Source organism: Cryptomeria japonica, chromosome 5 (assembly GCF_030272615.1).
Source record: "Cryptomeria japonica chromosome 5, Sugi_1.0, whole genome shotgun sequence".
Classification (NCBI taxonomy): domain Eukaryota; kingdom Viridiplantae; phylum Streptophyta; class Pinopsida; order Cupressales; family Cupressaceae; genus Cryptomeria; species Cryptomeria japonica.
Window position 1 is genome coordinate 907,630,823 of NC_081409.1, and position 23,321 is coordinate 907,654,143.

The window sequence follows — 23,321 nt, forward strand, 5'->3', positions numbered from 1 at the left end:
GCATTTCCCAAGTAAACTAAAGTAAAGTGTAATAATATCCATCATGAATAATTATTTACACCAGCACCCCCCCTTAAGTTCAACTTAGGGGAATGCACTTAAGTCTACAATGCAACTAAGCAATGCAAGATGGGTCCTGGCTACTAGGCCATGTTAGGTACCCATGTACAAATGCAAATGCATGAAAACCAATGCAATGAAATCTCTCACAAAGTGGGGAAAGAGAGAAAAACCCAATGGGAAAAAACCCCCCCCCAAAAAGAGAGATGAAAAAATAGATACAAATAACTCTCATAGAAGTATGTGAAAGATAAAACCCCATGTGAGGAAAAAGTCCCCCCCATATGAGAGAAGAAGAGAAGCTAGGAAGCCCCCCCTCAATGTGGAATCTGCACCAATGATAGAAGCTTGATGTATGAAGAAACTTCTCCACGAATGTCAAACAACATTCCTCCCCTTAGGAAGAAACAAAACCAAAGGTGTATCCATGAAGTCTCCCCAATCATGAAGGGAAGATGTATGAAAAAAACTCATGATGAAAGGAATCTCTGAAAACTGCTCAAGTGTCTCCATGTCGATGCTGAAAGATACCCCCTCCAAAGGTCGTAAAATGTGCCACACTACTGAAAAGGGCACTCCAAGATCTAGTGGAAATGGATGTAGAACATGTCCCAAAGACTCACATGTCTCCTCAAAAAATAAAGAGACCCCCTCCAACTGTTGTACATAAGTATCCACAATCATGTCAACCTCGAAAGAATGATCATGTAGAGAATGAACACGAGGGTTAGAATGTTCCCTCGCAACAATCAAAGAAGGATCATCTTCATCAAAGAGAAGATGAATGTCATCAATGATGTCTCCCAAATCTGCAATGTAGGATTCCACAAACAAACCTGCAATGTCTGTCAAGTAATCATCCCATGAATCTGAAGCTGGAAGACAATGAATATCCTACTACACTGAATCACATGAAGGAAAAACTATCACACTATCTGCATCATCAGGTGCAATAGGTGATGTGATATCAATATGAGGAGATGAAATACAAGACTCAAGAATGGGTTCACATGTGAGAATCCCCATGTTTAAGTGCCCAAAGTTCTCCTCAAAATCTGAAAAGTCACAAGAAGTGTGATCATCATGTGTAGAATCATCAAATGTGAAATCATCATCATCAACAAAATCTAAAAAGGAGTATAACTGAGATGCATGATCAACCACCCCAGTCGCAATGATAGCTCTAGTCTACAAGTCTCTAATGAAAACTGACTCAGGTGTGAACTCCACAACTCTCTTAGTTGCGCCATGTGTGATTTGATAGATGGAAAGGAGATTGTTTGTCAAGTGGGGTACATGCAACACATCATTGAAAGAGTTATCCCCAATGTCAATAGATCCTTTCCCAATCACATCCATGTATGTATGATTGTCCATCAATATCTGTGGCATGGTACAAGGCTCAAATGTAGAGAACATAGACTATGAAGATGCCATATGATGAGAAGCCCCTGAATCTAGAAGCCATCTCTCTGAATCATGACTGATAGTAGCACATAGAGATTTTAATTTTCTTGTCCTAAATGAGTGATTCTTCCCACTTGTAGAAGCCATGAATGCTTTCCCTTTTCCTTTTGAATGTGAGGAAGTGGAAGTTGATGAATCATTCTTCTTGTAGACATTAGGAAAATCAATGTTATGCTTTTTGATGATATGTGTGAGCTCATCAATCTTCTTAGAATGGCAACGACGCTCCTCATGACCAAACTTTTTACAATAGGCACAAGTAGGTCTCTCCCTCTTTGGTGAGTTATCCCTCTTGGAAGAGGATGAATCTCCTTGTTGTGCTGAAGATGGTGCTTTTTCCTTAGGTTTTGATTGCCATTTCTTCTTGTTTGAGTTGTCCTTTCCTTGATTTCCTTTGTTCCCTTGATTTGCCACTAATGCTTGAGACTTAGGAGCCTTAAGAATGCCCATGCTTATCAACTTAGTTTGTTCCATCATCAACATTTCATTGAAAGCATCAAATGTAGGCATTGTGTAGCTTGAAACCATTATCATCCTATGGGTTTGGAAACTAGAAACAAATGTTGCATATTCTTGTGGAAGCTTGCCTATCAAGTTGAATATCAATTGAGTATCCTTATTATCAATGCCACAATCTTTGAGTTGTGCCCTCAACTCATTTTCCTTAGTGACATAATCTTGTATAGTATCAAAGTTCTTGGGATCTAACATGGTGAGATCACTATCAATCTGATATTGCCTAATCTCATCGACTTGACCATACAAGTCTTGAAACTTTTTCTAAGCATCCTTGATTAGAGTACACTTCTCAATATGAAAAATGAGATCCTTTGATACATACTTTCTTAAGGTACCAATTGCCATGACATTTTTAGTGAGCCAATCCAAGTGACCAACTAGATCAACCTTAGGATCAGTGGGAGCAACAATAGTTCCATCAATGTAATGAGTTAGTCCTTTTTCCATAATTTTACTCCATGCATCAATTTTCCAAGTAGCATAATTATGAGGAGTTAAGAGAGGAAACTTAGAAGAACCCATAGCAGCAGAAAGGAAGGAACTCAAGAGCACAAAAGCACAAGAGACACCCCCCAAGATTAACTCAATCAAAGTACCCCCCAAAAATGATGATTTTGGCACTTTATATGTAGTGCGTGTACAATAGGCCACTTGAAAAACAAGGCTAAGTGGACTTCTGATTTCAATTTACAACTTCTCAAAATGAGAACTAAGAGACTTCAACAAATACTACTAGTGATCTAAATTGAGATCCAAGCAAAATGCGAGTACCAAATATGCCAAAAATGGCCAAATAATGAAAGTACAATTTCTACTTAAAGTTACTCAAACAAATGGCAGATTATGAAAGTAGATGAAAAAATATGCACTTTCAAAAAAAATGGCACCTGAAAAGGAGTCCATATGAGCCCAAACGAAGCCTCCAAAGTTGTAAAAATCGGGATTTCATGATTTTCGAAAAACCTATATCCGAGAAATAGAAAAATCATGTACCATTGTATAGATCACAAAATTCTACCCCAAAACAAAAAAAATTTCTTGAACAAAGGAGTTCGGATGAGTGAGATATCGCTATTTGAAAATCGCCTGCAAAATTTCCGTCACGGCTTCAAACTTCAAATGCCTCTAGATTTGGCCTCTGAAGTCCGATTTGGATGAAACAAAAGGAAAAACTAACTTTCTTGGACCTCCTCAATCCAATGATAACCTCAGATTTGACCCATAAATCTTCAATAATAACTTGCAATAGAAAATTCCAAAATGCAAACCCCAAATAGCATCAAATTTCTCTCAATTGGCAAACCAATGACACTCTAATGGCTCTGATACCATGTGAGATTTTGCCAAGATCAAGAGGCAATGGAAAGAACAAAATAGATGATAGAAATAAACTGTATTCTATCAAGATGAAAAATATGATCAACTGGATCATTCAACATTACATACAATGAATATAAGCCTGCTTATATAGGCAAGGCTAGGGTTATGTGAGCACACAAACATGACATGTGGCTCAATAAGAAACAAGGGTAGGTAGGAAATAGGTGTGGGTAGGTAGGAGAAATAATATAATAGTCCACATGAGGTGGATCATCCATTGAATGTGGAGTGTAACAACAAGATCACACCATAAAAGGTGGAAATTCTCCTACACACACTATCCCAATGTGGCACAAACACCCAAGTGTCTCATACCCAAACTATTATGAAATGAATTTCCTAAGTAAACTTAAGTAAGGTGTAATAATATCCATGATGAATAATTATTTACACAAACATAGGCTATGCCTTGTTGATTCTGTTATGTTAAATGTCCATGAGGAGAAACTGCACATCTTCTCTGGAATAAGTTGGGAGATATTTATCAAGGCAAATCCTTGGTGAATAAAATTTTCTTGAGGAAGAAGTTATACTCTCTGAAGATGGATGCAGGAACACCATTGGCAGACCACTTGAATGCATTCAACATGGTTCTTGCACAATTAACTTCTATTGGTGTGACTATTCAGGAAGAATAACATTTCATGTTGCTGTTGTGTTCATTGACTGACTCTTGGGATCACTTAAGGATGGCTATCGATAGTACTATGACCTAGTTCAAGATGGATACTGTGGTTAATACTCTTTTGTCAGAAGAAATGAGAAATAAGTCTTATGAGATGACAAAATATGCACTCTTTGTTTGAGGTAGACCGAAGGACAAAGACAAGAAGAAAGGAAAGAAGTGATAGTTCAGATACTTAAAGATAAGTATAGATGCCAAGCAAATAAGATGAGAGGGGGGGTGAATCATACAAACTTAATCTTCCATTCAAACATCAGATTCAACCTCTATAGCATATACTTCAGTAATATAACCAAAACTACTAAACATGCAAACTCAAAAGCATATAAACATCATAACACTCATAACACCAGATTTAATGTGGGAACCCAAATAGGGAAAAACCACTGTGGGATTTTGGACCCACTAAGAAATATACTCTTCTAGAGTATGCTCGATTAAAAGCAAATCCTGTTAAAGATTACAAACACATTGCTAGATGTGACTCGGTGAAGGGATTTCCCTCAGATCTGTTAGGATCTTCACCTTGTTAGAAGTGACCTTGTTAAAGGATTTCAAACACTCAATCTGAATGTCACCTTGCTAGAGGGTTTTACAATTAAGAGTGTTAAGTCCACTCGGTTAAGAGATTTTCTATCACTTCACAAAATAACAGTAATAAAAATCTATCTACAACTTCACATCTAAAATGCTAAAGCAGATTCTTATTTGCTCAATACAATATAGACGTAGAACTAATCTTGTCCATCTGCTGGGCTCTATACTCTGTTATTCAAAATAGATCTTCAAGCTTTTGTGCTTGGTAATCACTATGTAGCATCCATGTGCATACACTTGCCCGCATACATTGTTTATCAATAGTTCCCTATTTATAAACAATTTGCCAACCGCTTAATCTCCTTGATCACATATCCCATGATCAATCATAGCCATTAGATCTTCAAACTTTGACCAGGTTCAATGTATCCTTCAATCTGAAAATGTTTTACCCTGCCTTGGAACTTGTGCTAGGGTATTGCGGTTCAATCTAAGCTGTAGATCTTCCTGCCGATTTTCCTTTGACATAGATTCTTTAACAAACTTCATTCATGACATACCAATCATTTAATCATAGCCAGCTCATCAGCTTCCTTCATTAAATAATGCATGTAATCATTTAATGAATTCTGTTATTACTCGGTTGCAACTCGGTAAATACTAAACATCACTCGGTAGACATTCTACCTTCATTAACCAACAACAATAACCTTAGGGTTTACTGACTAGGTTCTTTAGGGTTTACCGACTCGGTTCTTTGCTCGGTAGCATAGTATAGTATTAACCTTTCAATTAATAACATATGTAGGATATCAAAACAATCTAATCATCATGATCTCATCATTGTCTAACTCGGTAATAGTTGCCCATTGAATAACTTATTTCTCCCTTGATCCATCATATTCTTTCTGTGTCTTTTACCGACATCTTTATACTCATCAAATCATACTTCTCAAGATATGGCAACATCATATTGAATTAGAAAATCAATTTCTTGACATCAATGACAAAATAGTAATATTGAGACAGTAAACATCCTTAATCAGTTTTATCCATAATCATCAACAACCTTCTCAATATCCTTATTGAAATGCCAACAATCTCTCCTTGTCTGTTATAATGCCAAATGCCAACAATCTCCCCCTTTGGCATTGATGACAATACCAATTGATTTGACCTAATTGATTCGGATCGCTATGAGATTCTGAAATGCTAAAATGCTCTCCTTCTGTCATCAAATTCTCCCCCATACATTAGTCTTCTCCTCTTCTTCAGTCTTCTCCTCTTCTTCAATCTTCTCCTCTTCTCTTCTGTCTTCTCCCCCTTTGACAACAATGGCAAAAAGTTAAGAACTAAAACATAATTTCTTCCTGTATGAAGTGATTTCTTGTTGTTATGTGTCAACTTAGTCTCAGTCAGAGCATTATGTCTTCAATTCCTATTCCCTATATTGTTTCCTGTACATCTTTAGAAAACCTCCTAAAGTGTGTAAATCAGCATCAACTCCTAAAAGCTATTCTGTAGAGTCATTGAATTGGTTCTTTCACCGAACTCAGTCAGTGAGTAAAAGATAGGGGTAGTACCCCTAACTTACTTCTGAGATACTCAAAAGTGTCCCTTGGCAATGGCTTGGTGAAGATATATGCTATTTGTTCCTTTGTGCTAACATACTTCAACACCACTTTCTTCTCTTGAGCTTCTTCTCTAAGATAATGATATTTGATAGAGATGTACTTTGTCTTAGAGTGCATAACATGATTCTTTGAAATTTTAATGGCACTAGTATTATCACAAAATATAGTTACTGGCTCGATAACTTTCTCATTTATACCTTCCAACAATTGTTTGATCCATGCTATGTTGGTACAATTCAATGTTGCAGCAATGTATTCAACTTCTATTGTTGACTGTGAAACACATCCTTGTTTCTTGCTAAGCCAACTCACTAGTCTTTCTCCTAAAAAGAAAGCTCCTCCACATGTGCTTTTTCTGTCATCAATGTTTCCTGTCCCATCAGCATCAGTATAAAGTTTTAATTCAAAATCATTTCTTTTCTGATATACTAAGCCATAATCCTCAGTGCCTTTCAAGTATCTAAAAATTCTCTTGATTGCTGTCATGTGTGTTTCCTTAGGATCTGTAGAGAATCTTGCAACTATACCTACTGCATGTGCTCTGTCTAGCCTGTTGTGAACAACATATTGCAACTTTCCAATCATGGATCGGTAAAGTGTCTCATCAATAGATGCAGATTCATCATTCTTTGATAGTTTATAGTTGGTAGTCATAGGAGTACTTACTGGTTTTGAATCCTCCATTCCAAATTTCTTCAAGATTTCCTTTATGTACTTGGATTGAGTAATTAAAATCTCATCTTTCATTTGCAGTATCTGTAAACCTATAAAATAATTTATCTCACCAATTAATGACATCTCAAATTCTTTGCTCATTTCATTTCCAAAATTCTTACATAGAGAGTCATTCCCGCAAAATATAATATCATCAATAAAGATGGCTGAGATCAGTATTCCATTTTCATCATTCTTCATGTAAATATTGTTGTTTTCACTTGTTCTTATAAAACCAATCTTGATTAAATAAGAGTGCAATCTTTGATACCATGCTCTAGGTGCTTGTTTTAGACCATATAAAGCTTTGTTCAATTTACATACCTGATCTTTATTATTGTCTTCAGCAAATCCTTCAAGTTGTTCAATAAAAACTTCTTCTTCTAATATACCATTAAGAAATGCAAATTTGACATCCATTTGATATACCTTGAAATTATTGTAAGCAGCATATGCCAACAATGTTCTTACTCCTTCAGGTCTTGCTATAGGTGCAAAAGTCTCACCATAATCAATTCCTTCTTCTTGGGCATAACCTTTGCAAACTAGTCTTGCTTTATTTTGAATGACCTCTCCTTTTTCATTCATCTTGTTTCTGAAAATCCATTTTGTACCAATTGCATTTTTGTCCTTCGGTCTTGGGACCAGTGTCCATGTGTCATTCTTCTTGATTTGATCAATTTCTTCTGTCATAGCATTTATCCAATCTTCACTGTTAAATGCCTCTTTCACTATTCTTGGTTCAAATTCAGATATCAGACATGTGTTCTATCTCAGTTTGTTCCTTGTCATCACTGGATCATCCTTATCTCCTATAATCTGACTTGGTGTATGATGTCTTTTGACATATTTGGCTAATACAGGCTCAGTAGGCTCTGTATGATCTTCTTCATCACTCGGTAACTGGATATTCTCTTCATTTCCTTCTATAGTTTTCTTGGTAGGACTTGTCAGTTGAACATAGAAAAATTCATCATAATCTTCTGGTTCCTTGGAATTACCTTCATCATTTCTTTCTGCAAATTCATCAATTTTTACATTTGCACTTTCTACTATTTTGTTAGATGATTTGATCAAACATTTAAATGCTTTACTTCTAGAAGAATAACCAAGAAATGTTCCTTCTTCACTTTTCTGATCAAACTTGCCACTTCTATCATCCTTGTGTACATAGCATCTACTTCCAAAGATTTTAAAATAACTTACATTAGGTTTCTTGTCATACCAGATTTCATATGGTGTCTTCAAAGTACCTTTCTTCAGTTGTACTCAGTTCAGGGTGTAAACTGCTATACTTATTGCTTCTCTCCAAAATGTTTGTGGCACTTTCTTTTCAATCATCAAGTTTCTGGCACAATCCACACTAGATCTGTTTCTTCTCTCAGCAATTCCATTTTTTTGTGGAGTTCTTGGTGCAGAGACTTGTCTTTTTATACCATGATCATTGTAGAATAAGTTGAACTCATCAAATGTGAACTCTCCTCCTCTATCTGATCTAAGACATTTCAGTTGTCTTCTTGTTTCATTTTCAACTCTTGCCTTGTACCATTTAAATATTTGAAAAGCTTCTAATTTTTCTTTTAAAAACATTAATGACATCATCCTTGAGTAATCATCCACAAATAATATAAAATATTTATCACCATAATAACTTTGAACTTTCATAGGACCACAAAGATCAGTGTGCACAAGATCTAAAATTCCCATAAAGGCTTACTTGTAAAGCTTGATCTTGTCATTTTACCCATCTGGCATCCTCGGCACATAGCATTCTTAGGCTTTTCCAAACTCAGTTGACCTCTTACTTAGTGCTTCTTGCTTATTTTGATCAGATTATCAAAATTTACATGACAAAACCTTTTATGCCATAACCAGGTATCATCTATCTTTGCATACATACATTTATTCCGAGTTGAGTCAAGGTGAAATGTGTTACCTTTTGTTTGTGTCCCGGTAGCAGCTAACTTTCCATGCTTGTCATGAACTTTGACAATTCCTTTCTGAAATTCTATTCAGTATCCCGTATTGTTTAGCTGTGCTACACTCAGCAAATTATATTTCAAACCTTCAACCCAATAAACATCATTGCATCTTGCATTGTCAAGAAGTGTTATAGATCCTTTACCTCTTACCGGACATGGTGCATCATTACCAAATCTTACATAGCCTCCATCATAGTCTTCTAACATAACAAACTTGTGTTTATCACCTGTCATGTGATGTGAGCATCCACTATCTATGATCCAAGAATCATTAGTATTTATGTGAGATATAAGGGCTTTTTCTTCATACCTTTCTTCATCCGATCCATCTTTGATAGCCACATAAACTACTTCCTCTATATCAGTTTCATCTGATCTATCATCATTGGATTCCTCATCAGCTATTAAGCATGACTTTCTATCTCTTCTTCTGAAGTCTCGATGTCCTCTGTAATGATTATCTTTTTGTCTATCATCTCAGTAATCTCTCTTTTCAATAGAATCTTTGTCAAGACAGTTAGAAGCCATATGTCCTATCTTATCACAATTGAAACATTTCAAAGGTAGTTTTCCTTTATACTTACCTTTGCATCTTGGTAACCTTCTGGCTAATAGTGCTTCAAACTCTTCTTGCTTTTTGATTTCCTCATACAGTTTGTGTACTTCCTCTATGTTCTTGCAAAATCTTTCACTTGTTCCACTGTGATCCCCTTTAGTGTACTTACTCATTATATCATTGTAATCATCAGATTCACCAATATAAAAAGAACTAAATGCAGATTCAACTTTATTTACCGATGACCCACTGTTGTCAAAGTTACTTAACTCAAATGCATGTAGCTTACCAATAGTAGCATCTAAAGAAACTGACATATTTGGTATAGACCTCAATTCATTGATTGCAGAGACTCGGATTGCATAAGCTGGTAGAAGGGTTCTTAACAACTTACTTGTTATATCCTTTTCTTCAATAGTTCCACCTACTCCTTTGATTTGATTGACAATCTCCTTTAGTCTTGTATTGTACTGGGTTATGTTCTCACCTTCATTCATCCTCATAGATTCAAGTTGTCCTCTTAGACTATCCACTTTTGCTCTTTGAACATGTTCATCTCCACCATACATAGATATGAGTTTGTCCCACATTGCCTTTGCATCATTGCAGCCTTCTAGATCATTAAACTCTAAATCGGTCAGTGCAGATGTTATTTCAATCATTCCTTGGATATGTTCTTGCTTTGATTTTATCTCTTCCATTGTCAATGGATAGGTGCTCCGTGTGATGAAATCATTCTCTAGATAATATACAACATATTCTCCAACTCCTGATAGGTGCAGCTTCATCCTTTTCTGCCATGTAGAGAAACTTGACTTGTTCAGCTTCGGTGCATCCCTCTTATACATCTTTGAATCTTTTCCTCAAGTACCTTTAAACTTTTCCTTCCGGAGTCCAAAGCTCTGATACCAATTGATAGTTTTGATACTTAAAGATAATTACAAATGCCAAGCTAATAAGATGAGAGGGGGGGTGAATCATACAAACTTAATCTTCCATTCAAACATCAGATTCAACCTCGGTAGCATATACTTCAGTAATATAACCAAAACTGCTAAACATGCAAACTCAAAAGCATATAAACATCATAACACTCATAACACCAGATTTAACGTGGAAACCCAAATAGGGAAAAACCACTATGGGATTTCAGACCCACTAAGAAATATACTCTTCTAGAGTATGCTCGGTTAAAAGTAAATCTTGTTAAAGATTACAAACACATTGCTAGATGTGACCCGATTAAGGGATTTCCCTCAGATCTGTTAGGATCTTCACCTTGTTAGAAGTGACCATGTTAAAGGATTTCAAACACTCAATCTGAATGTCACCTTGCTAGAGGGTTTTACAAATAAGAGTGTTAAGTCCACTCAGTTAAGAGATTTTTTGTCACTTCACAAAATAATAGTAATAAAAATCTATCTGCAACTTCACATATAAAATGCTAAAGCAGATTCTTATTTTCTCAATATAATATAAACATAGAACTAATCTTGTACATCTGCTGGGCTCTATACTCTGTTATTCAAAATAGAGCTTCAAGCTTCTGTGCTCGGTTATCACTATGTATAATCCCTATGCATACACTTGCTCGCATACATTGTTTATCAACAATTCCCTATTTATAAACAATTTGCCAACCACTTAATCTCCTTGATCACATTTCCCATGATCAATCATAGCCATTAGATCTTCAAACTTTGACCAGGTTCAATGTATCCTTCAATCTGAAAATGTTTTACCCTGCCTTGGAACTTGCATATATTTCTTAGAACTTGTGCTAGGTTATTGCGGTTCAATCTAAGCTATAGATCTTGTTGCTGATTTTCCTTTGTCATAGATTCTTTAACAAACTTCATTCACATCATACCAATCATTTAATCATAGCCAGCTCATCAGCTTCCTTCATTAAATAATGCATGTAATCATTTAATGCTTTCTATTATTACTCGGTTGCAACTCGGTAAATACTAAACTTCACTCGGTAGACATTTTGCGTTCATTAATCGATAGCAACAACCTTAGGGTTTACCGACTAGGTTCTTTAGGGTTTACCGACTCGGTTCTTTGCTCAGTAACATAGTATAGTATTAACCTTTCAATTAATAACATATGTAGGATATCAAAATAATCTAATCACCATGATCTCATCATTGTCTAACTCAGTAATAGTTGCCCATTGAATAACTTATTTCTCCCCTTATCCATCATATTCTTTCTGTGTCTTTTACTGACATCTTTATACTCATCAAATCATACTTCTCAAGATATGGCAACATCATACGAAATTAGAAAATCAATTTCTTGACATCAATGACAAAATAATAATATTAAGACAGTAAACATCCTTAATTAGTTTATCCATAATCATCAACAACCTTCTCAATATCCTTATTGAAATGCCAACAATCTCTCCTTGTCTATTATAATGCCAAATGCCAATAAGAAGTCCAAGTCCAAGTCTCAAGAGTGATCAAAATCTCTAGGCAAGAAGTCAAAGGTGAAGTGCTGGAACTGTGGGAAAAAAAGGGAATATCCAAAAGGATTGCAAGCAAGAGAAGAAGTATTCTGACACTGAATCTTCTTAGAGTGATGCAGATGCATTTGTAGAAGCCCTCGCAGTGCCTACCTTAGATGACACCTAGTTAGTAGATTCTGGTGCATCTTTTCACATGACCTCCCACAAGGAGTGGTTCTCAAAGTATGAACCATATGTTGGTGGAAAGGTATACTTGGATAGTGATTCTATGTTGGAGATTGTAGGGAGAGGCTGAAATAAAATTCAATTCCTAGATGGTAGAGTGAAGGGGATCAATGGAGTTCTTCATATACTAGGTCTGGCAAGAAAGCTTCTCTGTGTAAGTAAACTTAATGATGCTGGAGTACAAGTTACATTTGTATCTGGTGGTTGCAAGATGACTAGGGGTTCCATTGTATTGGCAAAGGGTGATTGCATTGGTACACTATATAAGTTAAATGTTGAACCTATATGTTGTAATGTAACCTCTGAAAAGTATATTAAGACGTTGTAATGTAACCTCTGAAAAGTATATTAAGACAACTGTAATGATGCATAATGCTAATTCATTGGAAGATAAAATTCCTGCTAAGAAAGCAATGCTCTCGCATAATAGGTTAGGCCACATAGGTGAAAAAAGTTTAAAAGCTTTGAAGAATAAGAATCTGGTTGAAGCTCTGGATGATTGTAGTTTTGAGTTTGATTTCTGCGAACACTGCATATATGGAAAACATAACCATGTTCAGTTTTATTCCAGTTCTCATAAATCTTCTGACATTCTAGATTATGTTCACTCTGATGTGTTTGGTCCAGTAGAGGTTCCTTCTCTATCTAATTCTAAGTATTATGTATCTTTTGTAGATGATTATTCAAGAAGGGAATTTGTGTACTTTCTTAAAAGTAAATAAGAAGTGTTCAGTCGGTTTAAGGAGTTTAAGAACCTTGTTGAAAATCAGACTGGGAAAAGGATTAAATGTTTAAGAACAGACAATAGTGGTGAATGTTGTAGTGCATATTTTGACAAGTACTATGTTGATCATGGAATTAAGAGACATAAGACCATACCTTACACTCCACAACAAAATGGAGTTGCTAAAAGGTTGAATTGGTCTCTAATGGAGAAAGTAAGAAGCATGTTGAGCAGAGCTAGGCTGGAACAAAAATTTTGGGCTGAAGTAGTTGCTATAGTATGTTACCTGCTGAATTTCTCTCCTACTTCAGAATTGGTTGACAAAACACCTATGGAAGCATGGTCTTGTAAGAAACCTTCTTTAAAGAACCTTCATGTTTTTGGTGCAGAGGCATATGCTCATGTGCCTGATGTTAATAGATCTAAGTTGGATAACAAAGCTGTGAAATGTATCTTCATTGGCTATGGAGTTGGTATGAAAGGATACAAACTTTGGAATCCAGTGACTGGTAAGGTTATGTACAACATGTTGGGACTCATAAAATTTGAGTATTTTGAGAGACCCATTTCAAAATTTTGCTCTGCATTTCAGAATGAATACCTAGTGAATCAACTTGAATGGTTTAGTTTGAGGGCATGTAAAATGGAGCCAGTTGATTATCAAGGGGTAAGGCTTGGGAAATGTGTCCTACACCTTTCATTTGGCCTATGAAGTGTTTTGAAACTTTCAATTTTTAGTTTGGATCAGTTTGTGAAGTACCCATTTCAAGGGGTGGACTGAAAGTTGGTCTAGGTGCAAATGCAGATTTTATTAAATGATCTACTCTAAGCGCCTATAACTTTTGCCCAGTTCAGTTTCATATTGAAATTCAAAGTGCATTGAATTGTATGCATATAATTGTTCTTTCATGCAAAATTTCAAGTCCCTATGAATCTGTTTGCTCAGTTTGTAAAGCCCAATCCGTTTGCAATTTGTGTTGTTTGCATAAGTCCCTGTTTTAGCAACTAGTCAGAGCCCACTTCGCACGTGTAAAAAGTGCCCAGTTGAGTGTTATATCAGAATATTTCTTCTAGGGAATTGCTTGTATGAAAGAAAAGTTGTTTTTCTAGTTTGAAGTCATAGCCAATCCGTTTGATCAGTTTTTCACGATGATTTCTTGACCCACTTTATTGAGTTTTCTGCACTTTCGTTGTTGCATCAATTAAAGTTGCTACTTTCATGAGCTCACTATTTGCACACTATCAGCTTCCTAGTTGAACTAAGCATTCCAATGTCTTCTTTGTACTTCAAGGTATCTATGCTTTAGTTTTGGGGGTCTACGAAGATCGTTTGATATTTTTAAGAAAGGCACTTTGAGGTCGATGCACGTTGATTTTATCAGGTTCATAGTGCCGACAGAGCCATTTGGTCATCTTTGACTGTTAATATTTCTTCACCTGGGATTCATCTTGAAAAATGGCTTGGCAGAGTGAATTCTTATATATCAGATAGTACACTTGTCAGTTTGCGAAGTCCAGAAAGGTGTTTTGACTAGTTTGAAAATTACATCTTTGGGATTAAATGCGAAAATGTGGCGCAAGCGCCTAAAAGTTGCAAAACTTAGTATAATGATTAGAAAATGGTGCCGATCGATTCCAAAGGCATGTTCAAGGTTCCTGAGGTGTTTTCAATGGTCAGTTGCATGAAAACGAATACTTTTTTAGCTAGACCCATTTTGAGGCCCGACCTGGCTCATGCCCATGCATTAATTTTATGGCAAAAATGGTCTTAAATTCATGGCAATGTATATCAATACCGACTCGACCCATAATTGGAAACTTGGTTCATTTAGAGATGATTTTTTTTTGTAATGTGGGCATATAACCGAGATGTTATCGTATGGGCCATTTTGAAATGGAGTTTCCAGTGGGTGATGAAAGTTTCAAACAAATGCAATCTGTAGGTATAATACCAATGCGGGAGGTTTTATAAATTTCAAGCAAATTCACTAGCAGAGGTATTACTAGAGTTTCCCCAATTTAATGTTGAAGAGGATTTTATAAGCTTTCAGGCAAATTCCATAAACCTCTTCAGGAAGGCATGGCTACAGACAAGGGAGGGCATTAATAATGCTCAAGCAATTGAAATGGGCAGGCTCGTAGCCAAACCCTCTCCCATGTGAGATTAGCCCAATGGAAATATTTAAAAACAAGAAAATGCATTTTAGTAGGTGTAAACTAGCTCCATAACCCTTGCAAGCATCCTCCTTGTGAATGGCGTTGAAAAGAGGGTAACCGAAAAACTTTCAGCAAGTTCAGTTTGCTGGTAAAATCCTCTACATAAAATGGTGTTTGGAGAGACATTGAAACTCTAGGCAAATGAAGATTGGTAGACTCAAAGCCAATACCCCCCTCCCACATTGCACAGACAGTGAAATTTTAAAGAAAATGCAATGACAGGTGTAAATTGCCAGTAGTAACCTTTCTCCCACGTGAGGTGGAAATGATTTAAAAGCTTCTGAAATTGCAATTGGTAGGTGTTTGGCCTGCATGGATGCTGGGTTTTAAAATAGAAAACTCCAAGCTAATGCAATTGATAGGTTCAATGCCATTCATCCTCCCCATGCATGGTTAGAAAATCTTCAAATAAATGAAATGACAGGTGTAACATCTGAATCCTCCCCTGTGTTGGAAATGGAGAATGTTGTTGAAAAGGCATTCATAAACTATAGCAAATGAAATGGCATTAAAGTTTTCAAGCCAACCCTCTCTGTGCAGGTGTGAAGACAATTCATGATTTTCCAACATCCTCCCTGCAATCATCTGGAGTGTCATGTGAGTTGAAAGGGGGCTAATGGAAGTCTTAAAGCTAATGCAATTCATAGGTGTAACCTAGCTTCTCCTTGCGCAAAGCATGTTGGAGAAAGGCATAGAAAACTTTAAAGCAATTACACTTCCCAAGAAAAAGACAATTATCCCACATTCGCAGTGGGAAGGAACCTTTTGGTATTTAAATACAAATCCACACATAACCATAGTGTCAAAGCCTTGAGGCTTTGGACGAAAGGTGCTAGCTTGGTGCCCAGGTAAACCTCACGTGTGCATGCATGAACCTTGAGGCGATGAAGAGATAGCTGGCAACCAGGTGGACCCCACATGTGAACAATTCTTGAGGCACCCAGGTTTTGCAGTGGAAAGGGGAGTTAAAGAGAATGCAAGTTGTAGATGATCAGACAGTGGTCACTGTTTTGCAAAGAGAAGGTGCTCGAAAGTTACCCATCACGAAACAACAAAAAAGCACATGCAGAAAGGGCAGGTTAAAGAGTGAGAAAGTTCAAAGATGATCAAAGGTCGTTGCTGATTCGCAATGGAAAAGTGCTCGACCATTACCCTTCGTTGGATGGTGGTCGCTATTTCACAAAGAGAAGGTACTTGAAAGTTACCCATCATGAAACAACGAAAAAGCACATGTAGAAAGGCCAAGTTAAAGAATGAGCAAGTTTGAAGATGATCAAAGGCCATCGTTGATTCACAATGGAAAAGTGCTCGACCATTAACCTTCGCGAAACAACAAAAAGTGAGCTGGTGGGTCCGAGTGAGGTGGCGATGAGCAAGTAGGTCTAGTGACAGTTCAGTGGTGGACATGTGGTGGTCCGTAAGCTAGTGAGATGAAGCTGAGGTGGCAGGTCCAAGTGGCAGACCAGTGGACCCTGCGAGCGAATCACAGGCTGCCACATGGTGGACCAGTGGACCCTGCAAGTGAATCATAAGTTGCCACATGGTAGGACACAGGTTGTAAAAATTGGTAAAAATCAAATTTAAATACATAGTCTAGACTATAGGTAAAATTCAAAAATTTAAATGATGGGCTCACATTGAGTGATTAATTCACTCGGGGGTTATTGTTTGCCCAAATATAGAAGTATTATATATCATTGGAAATCTCTCAGGATGAGGAATCCAATCATGTAGTTTGTTTCAACAAACATCAGATATTTTGAGAGCAGTTTTCACAGGAAGAGAGGGAAATATTTTTCAGTTGGGGAAAAGGGATACTTGCCAATGTGTTATGCAGATTCTGGTTTTTTCCTCCCTCCTTCATATTCCCATTTCTTCTTAATTGTAAGGGTTCCAAAATTTTGGAGAAAAATCCTCCAGATTTCATGGTTTCCAGTTCTTAATTTCTTGACCCAAGTTTGTAAAATTCTTTTGTTTTTTCAAGGTATAGAGCTGCATTTTCAGTATTGCAGATTGTTTTTCTAGTTGTAGGTTCTACTTATGTTAGGCATGAGTATATTTCACACAATATTGTCTCTAGGCATGTATTTCATTGTCACAAATTGAATCCTCAAGGAGGTTGGAATTTGTCATCTCTAGGAGATTGTTGTGATTGTTTGTAGGTATCCTTCAATGAAGGTTTTAAATTCTATAATCAGTCATAAATAATGGAATATGTATGCAAGATCTGATAATTTTGTGAATGAATCAAGTAATGCATTGGTATAAGGTATTGATGCAGGAATATTCTATAAGGAAAACAAGTTTGCAGCTAAGATTTGCATTTGCAGTTGTGTGTGTGACTCCATGCCCAATGAACAAGGCATTGATCTTTGAATAATTTGGGGATATTTTCAAATCCATACAAATTTAAAGAAAATCTTTTTCCCTTCATGTTTAGGGGTTGTGTTCTATTCATTCCAAGCTCTTATTAATCTATTGCTTATACAGATCCATCCAATCTGTTGTGTTTTTTCTAACTTGTTGAGCTTGTTAATTGATCTATCTGCTTATTGTTTGATGTTGCCATATGTTTGTAATGGGTTTAATTCTATGCATCAAAAGGGTGTCCCCCCTAGGTCTAGCAGAGCCGAAAGTGCAGGAGGATCAATTAGGGTCTTATGTTATGTTGTCCAAGTCCTGATGCATTTCATAAATTGAAATTGGCCACTTCATAGAAAGATTGCAAGTGAACTTGGGTTAACCAATTTTGGTGAACAACCTAGCAAAAGTGTGATTTTTCATGAGCTGAAACCTATGTCACTAGATCACAACATAGGAAAGCAAGGAGAAGCTGAGGTTGAAATTCCTCTGGCTAAGGAAGAATCTCCAGAGATACGTGAAGATGACGAGAGTTCAAGGAGTTCAAGTAGTTATGAAGAAGAACATGATGATGAGCCTCCTGTTGAACCTCAAGAAGCCTCAACACCAGAGTTGAGAAGATCTACTCGAGAGAGGCAACAACCTAATAGGTATATGCCTAATAAGTACAATCACTCTTTGTTGAATGTTAATTGTGCTTATGCTTTACTTGCAGATACTGATGAGCCTATGACTGTCAAAGAAGCTATTAAAATGCCTAATTCAAATTCCTGGTTGGAAGCCATGAATGATGAAATATCATCATTGGATAAAAATGGAACTTGGGATTTGGTGCCATTGCCTAAAGGTAGAAAGTTTGTAGGCTACAAGTGGGTGTTCAAAAAGAAGTATGGTCCAGATGGCAGCATTGACAAGTATAAAGAAAGATTGGTTGCAAAGGGGTATTCTTAAAAGGAAGGTATTGGCTATGGAGAGATATTTTCTCCTGTGGCTAAGTTGACATCTATCAGATTTCTCTTGTCACTTGCAACAGCATATGATTGGGAGATTGAGAAGATGGATGTGAAGACAATGTTTCTTCATGGTGATCTTGAAGAATGGATTTATATGTCTCAGCTTGAGCACTTTGTGGAAAAAGGTAAAGAACCTTTGGTATGAAGACTCAAGAAGTATCTGTATGGTTTGAAACAGTCTCCCAGAATGTGGTATCAAAAGTATGATACATTTATTTTGTCCTTGGGATTTGTAAGATCAAAAGATGATCATTGTGTTTACTACAAAACTGAAGGTGATAGGATTCTTATCATAGCTTTGTATGTAGATGACATGTTGTTCATAGGAAATACAAAAGGTATGATCTCAGATTTAAAATCTCAGTTATTTATGAAATTTGAAATGAAAGACTTAGGAGCAGAAAATCACATTTTGGGAATGGAGATCAAAAGGAATAGATCTAAGAGGAAACTTTGGCTTAGCCAGAGAAAGCATATAACCAATTTTCTTGACAGGTTTCATATGTTTGACTGTAAATCACAGGTTGTTCCCATCTTGCAGGGACCTAAGTTGTCTGTGCTTGACAGTCCAAAATCTCCAAAAGAGAAAGAAGACATGAAAAGTGTACCTTATGCAAGTGTTATTGGCAGCTTAATGTATGCTATGGTCTGTATAAGACCAGAAATTGCCCAACTAGTGGGAGTACGTAGCAGGTTTATGTTGAATCTAGGAAGGCCGCATTGGGTTGCTATAAAGAGGGTGTTTAGATATCTGAAGGGAACTTCATATTTTGCTATGTGCTATCATGGTCATTCTAACGATTCAAAGAAAACTCTCAATATATGTGGTTTTGTGGATTCTCATTGGGCAGGAGGCATAAACAGCAAAAGATCCACCAGTGGATTATTTTTTGTCATGAATGGTGGAGCAATTATTTGGATGAGCAAGCAGAAATCTATAGTCGCTTTCTCCACTATAGAGGCAGAATAAATGGTGGCCACACATGCTTGTAAAGAAGCTATCTGGCTTAGGCGTTTGAGTTCAAATATTGGTTTTGATGTAGGGAAGGTTAAAATTTGGAGTGACAGTTAGAGTGCTATATGTTTGGCAAAGAATCCTACTTTCCATGCTAGATCAAAGCATATTGATGTTCAGTATCTCTTTGTTCATGACATGGTGGAAGATGGAAAAGTTTATCTTAACAAGGTAGACACTCTAGAAAATGTTGCAGACACCTTGATGAAACTTGTGAGTAATCACAAGTTTAGGTGGTGTTCTAATTCTATGGGTCTTGATACCCATGTTTCTCAGTAACATGTGGAATGGTAATCGGTCCAGTGAATTCCTCATCAAGTGGGAGTTTATTGGAGATGTCCCTTGAATTAACTTGACTTGTGTTCAAACTGATTAGAGTAACCTATCCTGATGGAACAACTGTCAGTGTGACTCTTGTCGATGGACCAATGGAACCCTCTTCTTGTGATTGGCTATTGGGTGAGCAAGTCCAAGATGATCCAATGATTGTCGCTATATTGCGATGGGAAGATGATCGAAAGTTATTCCACGTGGCTTGGCAACAAAGCACATACAAAAAGAAGCGAGTTAAAGACCGTTCAGGTTGAAGGTGGATAAATGACTGTCACTATACCACTATGGCGAGATGCACAAACATTATCCATCGTGGCTTGGTGACCAAGTGGTGGGACTCAGCAAGAGAGAAACTTAGGTGAGATAACGGTCGAGCAGATCAAGGTTGATCCAATGGTGGTCGCTAGGTCATGATGGAAAACTGCTTGATATAATATCTATCACGACCTAGAGATAAAGAAGAGCTTCATTCCGCTGGTTAGCGAGGTCGTGCTAAGGTGGAAGGGTAGGGACTCTAGAGCCAATCAAGAAGTGACACATGGCATAAGTGAGCGGCCCAGGTGAGAGAAGGGTCATGCAAATTGAGAAGATCCAATGGTAGATCCAAGGAAGATCAATGGTGGAGTAAAATTCCAGGACTATGAGTGGTTGTTGCTATACCGAGGTTGTGAGGTGCTTAGAATTTTATCCCTCGCGACATGGTGACCAAGTGGTGGGACCTGACAAGAGAGTGGCTAAGGCGAGTTAAAGGCTGAGCAGATCATAGATGATTGGATGATGATCATAGAAGATCTGATGGTGGTCGCTAGGTCGTGATGGGAAATTTCTTGTTAGACTTTCCATCGTGACCCACCGACAAAGAAGAGCTTCATTCTGGTGGTGAGTCCATTGTAGATTGGCAAAGATGTGAGCTAGAGGTTGAGAAAGTGGAGTAGAGGTCGACTACAAGCCTATGAGTGTACGCTCGAACCGGATTCCAAAAGATAAACACTTGGACATTGAAGGTGGTCGTGTCAGTGTATATGAATACGAACTGACCCAACTTCATGGTGCTTGTCGGATATTGTGTTTCTCATGAGTGCAGATCAATGCAAATGGTTAGACTTAAAATGGTTGGTGCAGTTGCTCAAATGAACTATTGACAATCTGATATATGTAGCTATTGGATAACTATGGTGAAAAAGTGATATCTGGGATCCAATTGTAGTGTCCAATTCATGAGAATCAGAGAACAAATACTTGTAGTTGTAGACTAAAACTTTATTGTATTCATTTACTAGAAATAAAGTGTTTCAACTATTGGTGGTGGGTTTTTTCCCGAAAGGGTTTTACCACGTAATTCTTGGTGTTATGTCTCTGTGTTGATTCTATGTGTTTTTTCTATGTTATTCTTAACGTTCTGTAAAAGTTTTAAACTAGATTCTTGCATGATCTTCCCTATTAATTGACATTAGGAAGGCGTTTCTGCACTGTGCTTTCCTTACAGGTTCTTACCATCCATTTGTCTCTCCTCTTGGATGAACTTCCACCAAGTCAAGGCTACTCCTCTAAATCTAGACTTGTCTACCTTCACCTTTTGGGCTTCACTAACTCCATCACACTCAAAGTGATTCTCTAACCCTTCAATCCACTCCATAACCACTTTTGTTTCCATTTTTCCAATAAAAAATGGCACTCCTTCGAGGGACTTACCTCATAAGGCTTTGATGGTTCTAAGGAAAGGTTCTTCTGGAAAAATAGTATTTGGGTCAGGTGTGCCATCCTCTTCTACCACTTCTTTACCCTTTTCTTCATTGACTTTGATAGTCAGCTTCTCGGTTTTGTCTTCTACTTCTCCTGGTTTCTTTTCCAATCATTCCAAATTTTCCATAAGGAGCCTATTCTCTTCCTCTTGGTCTTCTACCCTTTTGGCTAACTCTAAATTAGTCACCATTTTGAAACTATTTTCACCCACTGACTCAGTCTCTGACATAAACTAGTTCATTCCCAAGTCTTATTGAGCTCTCATACCACTTTGATAGGGAGACTCTCACAAAGAAGTGCAATTTGGCTTATACACTAGGAATAGGTCTCATTGTGGGATTCCTTATTTGTCTTATGCTCTACTCTCTTTGGAATGAATCAATTCCAACACTCAACTCCTTTGGAAAACTCTCTACCACTTAAGTTACTCCAGTTACTCAAGTCCAAGGTTAGAACTCACAGGAGTAAGTTCAACCTCCAACTTGCCTAATCCAATGGTCTTCATTTGAAAGGGACTAGGAGGGGTCTGAAATGGTTTATCAACCCCCACCATGTGGTTCTAGTGTTTTCTTCCTTTCACTTCTCTATCACTTTCATAGTTTCCTATTTTAAAGGCCTAGTAGCCCTATGAGCCCCTTTTAGCCCTCCTTTCACGGTTTTTGCTCATTTACTCTTAAAAATTCCAAAAGACCCTCTAGAAGCTTTGGTGGTTCAAATACCCATTTGGACACTCTTTGGGATTTAGGAGATGAGGTATTCTAATATGCCCGTACAGGTACGACCCCCAAAATGGCACTTTTCAAGGGTTTAAGGTTTATGTGCCTTCAACAATGGGTTTTATAAGACTCCACACCCTATCAAACCTCCATAATCATATTGAGGCTCTGCACAACAACCATCCACCATGTCAATCACTTGGCTCTATCAATTTTGATCACCCCTGCAAGAAATAAGAAAAATAGCAGTCATGTTCTTAACCAGGATATGGTAGAGCTCGCCTAGGGCATGCTTTTAAAATGCTCAAAAGCAACTTCTAGGTCTTGAAAATTTATATACAAATTGTACACAAACTCCATTACTCGAGTCCCAAGGGCCATAGAGAAAACACAATGGGAATTCAAGTTGGAGCCATTTCTAGGGCCTTAACCCCTTTACTCAGGCCGAGAGCAACGAAATAAGAAAGAATTTAAATAAATGAGTTAGATATGCACAATGAAATGACACAAGTACTTTATAAGCACACCAATAGCATAGAATAAGAACCCATGAAGGTACAGTATAAAATTTGATCCATATACTACGGACTGCTATAAGCAATTTAACAAGTTTTTGTGAAAATCAAGAAATTGCTTCAAGTTTCTTATTGAGAAATTCAATTTTACATCTTCCAACTCTTCTAAATTTTTTTGATAGGCCTTATATATGCCTACTCAATCAAAACCAACCACCAATCAGACCTCTAACTATCGATTTGAGCATTTTGTAAAAATTGCTCACATTGTTGCAAAATCTTGTCAAGCAAACATGACAACTTTTACTCCACAATGCATTTTTACAAGTTTTGCATGTCTTCACACTCTTGACCCTCTAGGATTGTTTCCTAACATCAAATAAACATTTCCAAATGCCTTATTAGGCCTTACAAGTAATTTTACAAAATTTTGCTAAATGATGGCA